The following is a 5,894-nucleotide window of genomic DNA, read 5'->3' as shown; positions in this document are numbered from 1 at the left end:
TTTCTTACACCCACCTTTGGGAATTCCTCCTCTCTCCTGACTTGAGCTAAATTGTTTGCCCTGCTTTTTCTTGCCACCAACCCCTCCCCCCTTTCTTTCTCAGTAGACAGAAGTAAATTTCTTCAGTCTAGCTTTTTATTTTGGTGGGGGATTTTGAACTCAGGGCCTACACCTTGAACTGCTCTACCAGCCCTTTTTTTGTGATGGTTTTTTTCAAAATAGGGTCTTGGGAACAATTTGTCCGGGCCAGCTTCGAACTGCAATCTTCCTGATCTCCGCTTCCTGAAGAGCTAGGATTACAGGTGTGAGCCACTAGCCACTAGCACCCAGTTAGTTTTTTTTTTTTTTAAAGCTACCCAAGTTATCTCTCTTGCTATGCTTAATGTGAATAAAAAGCAGAGAAATGAAGAAGACAGCTCAACATTCTGCACTAATGGACCCACTGTCTTTCATAAATTGAAACACTTTGGCTGCAGGCCCACACTAACTCTGCCCTAAGACAGATACACTGAGTCTCCAACAGCTCTCCTTCATCTCCATCTTCTTGGATCCCAAAAGCTGTTACAGAAAAGCTCTACTTGTTCTCTACGTGTGAATGCCAGGAGGCATATGAATGAGACAAACCCAGGGAGAACAGAGTGATAGATAAAAAGTCATCCTTGGAGCTGGCTATATGGGGTCAAGGAACACAATTTTCATGCTGTGTACACAGTGAGCACTCTTTAAGTCCTCACAACAAAAGGCAAAGCACAAAAAGATTCTGTTCCCAGACACCTCCATCCTGCATCATGGTCTCTGCCTGGAGCTTCCTTAGCTTGTCACCACTGGATTCTATAGGGCACAGCTGGTACCTGGCACCCAAGGCCTCTGTCCCACAGGAGCAGTGATGATGCCAGAGGCTGCAGAGGCCATAAGTGGCAGCCAGCGTGCCAGCCCCTAAGCCCAGGTGCCAGCAGAAGAACATGGAAAGGAAGGCCAGGTCCGAGGGGTTGTCTGCCAACAGGGCTGTCCAGAGCGGGGCACACACATGAGCACATAGAGCTGTAGCATCCAGTTGCTAAGCACCAGAGCCACCTAGGTCCTGAGCACCCAGAGTGGGGGATGCTCAAGTGATCCAGACCTCGATGTTGAATACCAGGGCTACCAGGAAGGCAGGCACCATGAACAGCACGTGCACTGGGATCTCTATGGCATCCTTGTTCTCAGTGTGGGCTGCCATCATAGGCATCAACATGTAGAAGGCCAGGGCTGCTCGCTCCAGCTTCAAACTCTGCTGGGCCAGACATGACTGACTTACAATGCCTACCACGCCACTGAACAGAAAGAACCAATACATGGCTGTCCTTGAACACAAATGGCTGCTGAGAGTCCTCCCAGTCTACCGTCACCAGCCAGCTTGTCCCCAGGGAAAGACAACTCACTTAAGATGCCAGGAAGAGTGATAATCACCTTCACTATTCTTTCCAGTGGTACCTGCTGCCACCACCTGTATCTTCGCTTCTCCCGTGGGGACAGAGGTGGCTTGAGGATCCTCTGACTTCAGAGAAGAGCTAGGGACACCAACACTGAATAGTAGATTGAGAAGGAGAGGAAGATCAGAGCTGGCAGCAGGTGTCCTCTGAGGCTTCTCATGGCTTTCGTGTGTGTCATGATAGATGGGAAGAGAGCTGGCCATTAGGCAGCTTCACTGGCTTGCCTCCCAAACCTCTGAACCACAAAGCAAGGGCCTCATGAACCTGGCCTCTTGAGCCTGGCCTGTCCCTACACACACAGAAAAGAGTATCCTTTCTGCAGACACTGTGCAACTCTCAGGGTGGGACATCTGTGAGAGAGGGCTTCAGTTATATTATTGGATTCCTGGCTGAAATCTGCCGAATCTGGGATTTCAGACTCCACATTCTCTGCAGGCATCTGTACCTCAGATGCTGTTCTGACCTTTCTTTCCTGGGCAGCTCATTTTCCAGGAGTACTCGAGCCCTGCAGAGAGAGGGCAAAGAAGAACAGAGGGCTGATTCTGGGAGTGGCAGTTGGTACCAGGCATGTTATCTATTTTTCTCTCATGTAAATTCCTCATCAGCTCTATGAGGTAGGTATGGTGAAACAGGTGAAATTAAGGCTCAGAGGGATGATGAAACATGCACAAAGTGATAGACCTAGCAGCTAGCAGAGCAAGAGCGTGGACCCAGGTCTACTGCTCTTACACAGTCCAGAGTTTGTTCACAGCAAAATGATTGAAATCCAGCTCCAGCACTTGCAGGTCACATGACCATGGGACAGTTACTTTGTCTTCTTGAGCCTCTGTTTTCTAATCTATAGAATGGGAATAGTAATTGCATCATAGTTATTTTTTTCAGTACTAGGATTTGATCTCAGGGCCTTATGCTTGCTAGGCAAGCACTCTTAATACTTGAGCCACTCTGCCAGCCATGTCATAGTTTTTTTTGTGAATATTGAATAGAATGATGTATGTTAAGTGTCTGAGATGCAGTAAATATGCAACAAATGGTAATGAGTATTAATAATTTTACTTTTGCTATTGCTAGTATTCCTTGCTAAATTCCTTTGATTCTGAAATTGTTTGAGTATTTATATGAATGATACCAAAGCCCAAATCATAAAAAGATAGAAGAATTATTTTAAATTTTTGAAAGTTTTTGTTATCAAGGAAATTTTAACATTATATTTATTTATTAAAATTACAGTTAAATACAGTGGGGATACATTGAGACACCTCTTTGAACATCGACTTAATAATGAAAGACAGGACTGTAAAATAGGTACAGTGGGGGAGGTATTTGTGTGTGGGGGAAGGTGAATGAAGGAGATGAAGGTGAGGGTATATGGTGGATGGACTTTGTATACTTACATGAAATAGAACAAAGAAACCTCTTGTAATTGCTTTAAGTAGGGTGGGGAGTGGGTCAAGGGGGAGAGATGGTGGGTGATCTAACCAATGTCAAATGTAAGTCTATTTGGAATTGTCACAATGAATCCCCTCATTCAATGATTATATCCTAATAAATTTTTAAAAATTATATTTAAAACATTTCAGAAGAAAAATTATAAAATTTTACCCCCTATGTAACAAAGTACTAGACTTCTGACAATATAGAGCTCTTACAAGTAAAAAAAAGTTAAAAATGAATACCTCAGTAGAAAAATGGGTAAAGGATATAAAGTAACTATTCTTACTAAGAAAAACTACAAATGCCTAACAAACATGAAATTTAAGATAGTAAGTCTCACTGTTAAGATAATGAATAATAAAAAAAAAGATAACGAATAATAATAAAATCAGCATCTTACTTGTTACAGACTGAATGATTGTGACTCCCCAAAATTCATGTGTTGGAACTCCCAGTGTGATGGTATTTGGAGGCGGGGGCTCTGGGAGGCAATTAGGCTGAGAGGGGCTATGGGTGTAGGACTCCCAAGATGTAGTTGTTGCTCTTAAAGAAGAGGAAGAGAGAGGCTGTCCGTGAGCCCACACTGAGGAAGGCCTTGGGAGCACACAGCAAGAAGGTGGCCACCATCTGCAGCCTTGCAGGAAGCCCTCACCAGAACCCAGCCATGCTGGCACCCTGATCTTGGATTTTCAGCCTCCGGAGTTATGAGAAATTAATGGCTGTTGTTTAAAACACCCATTCTATGATATTTCGTTGTAACAGTCCAAGCTGACGAAGACAGAATTTGGGTAGCAGAAGTGAGGTGTGCTGTAACAGATACCTAAAAATGTGGAGGAGGTTTGGAGGTGGGCAGTAGGTAGAGGTTGTGAGAGTTTTGAGGTGCATACTAGGAAAAGATGCAATTGCCTCAAACTGATTTAAAAAATGTTACTGTGGTGCTGAGGATCAAACTGGGGCCTTGTGTATGCTAGGCTGAACTGACTTTTAGTAGTGATTCTGGTGAGCCCTCACCAGAAAGCTTCTGTTTTCTGAGAAAACACACAACTCTGAACAGGATGCTGATACGAATGTGGATGGGAAACGCCATTCTCGGAGGTCTCAGGCAGAAATGAGGCACGTGTCACCAGACAATGGAGGAAAAGCCATCTTTGTTATAAAGTGACTCAAAACATGGCTGAATCGTGTTCATATTCTAGTGCTTCGTTGACGGTACAACTTGCAAGTGATAAAATTGGATATTTAGCTGAGGAAATTTCTGAGCAAAGTGTTAAAAGAGTGACTTGGTTCCTCTTGACTGTTTATAGTGAGAAGGGAAATACGAAGAAGGAATTGCTAAACAGAAAGGCACCAGAGCTTGAAAGGTTTGTAAAATCCTCAGCCTACTCATGTTGCAAACAGTGGGAAAGCATGTTCTGAAGAGAGCACCAGGGCTGTGGCCAAACAACTTTTGAAGAGGAGACTGGTATGGGTGGGAGCATTAGACCTAATGGGCCACTCTGCAGAACACTGTCAGTTTGAGCTGAAAGGGACAGACATGAGATGAAATGAAGAAAGGCTGTTCGTTCCACTTCTCACCTTCCAGTTGCAAACACAGAATGGCTCCTGTAGGTGAACCAGGAATCATCAGGGTTGCCTCCTTGATTTCAGAAAGGACACTATCACCTTAGTGGTTTTTTTTTTTTTTTTTGAGACAGGATCTTACTATGTAGCCTAGGTTGGCCTCAAACTTCTGATCCTTCCATCTCCATCTCCCAATTAGGATTATAGGTGTGTACCACCATATCTGGCTTGTCAGTTTTAATAGGCAGAACTGCAGCTGCGCAGAGCCTGAAGAATGTGGCCACTTGGAGTCTTGCCCTCCAACTGGCAAGGGTGGCATTGTTTTTGCCCTGAAAAGTTATGGTGGTGGGACCCCTACCCTGTGGGTTCAGAGGACAGGGCATCCAACTAAAGAGGATAATTCTTTAGCCTTAAAATATAATATTTGCCTTGCTAGCTTTTGGACTTGCTTGGGTCTGCTGTTCCTTTCTTCCTTCTGCTTTCTCCATTTTGGAAGGGGAATGTCTAGCCTATGGCCCACCATTGTATTTTAGAAGCACACAACTTACCTGGTTTCACAGTTCACAGCTGTCAAGGAATTTTGTCTCAGGATGAACCCTATCCCAGATCTCACCCATATTCTGACTGAGATAATACTGAGATGAGCCTTTTGATCTTAGAGTCAGAGCTGGAATGAGTTAAGGCTTTTGTGCTGATGGGACAGAATGAATATATTTTCCATGTGAGAAGTACATAAGCTGTGAGGTGGCCAACTGAATGTTCGTGCTCTTCTTCTCCCTGAGTTCATAAAGCTCGTTCGTTCCTCCATGTGATGCATTTAAAGGGTGAGGCCTTTGTGAAGTAATTAGGTTTAGATAAGATCATGAGGGTGTGATCCCACGAAGGGATTAGCATCATTATCAGAAGAAGAGAGCTCACTTTCTACCTCGTGAAGACACAGTAAGAAAACAGGCAATATGGCCAGGCAGATGGCCCTCGCCAGGAACCAAATCTGTTGGCATCTTGATTTTGGAGTTTCAATCTTCCAAAACGCTGAGAAATAAATATGTGTTGTTTAAACCATCAAGTCTATGGTATTTTGTTATGGCATCCTGAGCTGACCAATGCATTGACCCATGAGTTAAGAGTGTGTTATTTAATTTTCTCAAATCTATGAATTTTCCAGTTTTTTTGTTAATGGTTCCTAACTTTACCCCATTGTAGTTGGAGAAGACACATTGTATAAATCTATTTTTTAAAATACATTGAGACTTGATTTGTGATCTAAACTGGTCTGTTCTGGGTGCTGTCCCTGTGCCCTTAGGAAGGACATGCATTGTGTTGTTGCTACGGTTCTGTGTGTGTCTGCAGATCTGCAGTTCTCTATTTCCTCACTTATTTTCTCTTTGGTTGTTTTATCCACTATTGAGAGTAGGGTATTGAGGTCTC

General features: G+C 43.6%; 1 pseudogene; it reads right to left on the bottom strand.

The window, feature by feature from the left end:
* Nucleotides 1-730: 730 nt before the first annotated feature.
* Nucleotides 731-1,632, bottom strand: LOC109698127 (transmembrane epididymal protein 1A-like; annotated as a pseudogene).
* Between the last annotated feature and the right edge of the window lie 4,262 nt (nt 1,633-5,894).

The sequence above is a fragment of the Castor canadensis genome, chromosome 5, assembly GCF_047511655.1.
Source record: "Castor canadensis chromosome 5, mCasCan1.hap1v2, whole genome shotgun sequence".
Lineage (NCBI taxonomy): Eukaryota > Metazoa > Chordata > Mammalia > Rodentia > Castoridae > Castor > Castor canadensis.
The sequence above is the reverse complement of the archived record's forward strand: the minus strand, read 5'-3'. Positions and strand labels throughout refer to the sequence as shown.